Here is an 801-nt window from a genome sequence, read left to right on the forward strand (position 1 = left end):
TGATATGTGAGAGAGAGAGAGAGAGAGAGAGAGAGAGAGAGAGAGAGAGAGAGAGAGAAGAAGAAGGGAGAGGGAGAGAGAGAGAGAAAAGAGAAAGATCAATGATGAGAGAGAATCATTGATCGGCTGCCTCCTGCATGCCCCCTACTGGGGATAGAGCCTGCAACCCGCGCATGTGTCCTGACCAGGAATGGAGCCATAACTCCTGGTTTATAGGTCAATGCTGAGCCACACCAGCCTGGCCAGACTTTTACTTTTTAATATTGTTTTCTGAGGTGCGTTGATACAAATATCCTAGCCCACAATTACCAGAGAGGAACTCTAATTATCCTCTACTCTTCACTCTACACGCTGCTTCCCTTTTCCTCATAGCCCCTTACCATCACCTAGAATGTTATCTATTTTCCTATTTATGTATCTGTTTAATCTCACCGGAATTAATATACAAGAAAGCAGGCTGCATTTTAATAACTGCTGCAGCTTCAGATCCTGAGACAATGCGTGGCAGATGTAGGCACTAAGACAGTTGGTGAATGAATGAATGAGTGAATCAATGAGTGACAGAAGGGGCTTCCCCACCAGAAGAAGTGGCAGTCCACGCGGTCTCTTGGACCGCTGTCAGGAAACGCTGCAGATCCACTCGGGTGGTCGCTGCCCCTGGGTCTGGAGAGTCCGCTGGGGGGCGCGCTCCCCAACATCCAGTTTCCGGGTTTTCGCGTGCGCCCCACCACCCTGGAGCCGGCGGGCTCCTCCATGGCCATCGTGGGTGGAGCCAGCGGCGGAGCGGGTGGAGCCGCCGGA

The sequence above is a fragment of the Myotis davidii genome, unplaced genomic scaffold (assembly GCF_000327345.1).
Source record: "Myotis davidii unplaced genomic scaffold, ASM32734v1 scaffold458, whole genome shotgun sequence".
In the NCBI taxonomy this organism is placed as follows: Eukaryota; Metazoa; Chordata; class Mammalia; order Chiroptera; family Vespertilionidae; genus Myotis; species Myotis davidii.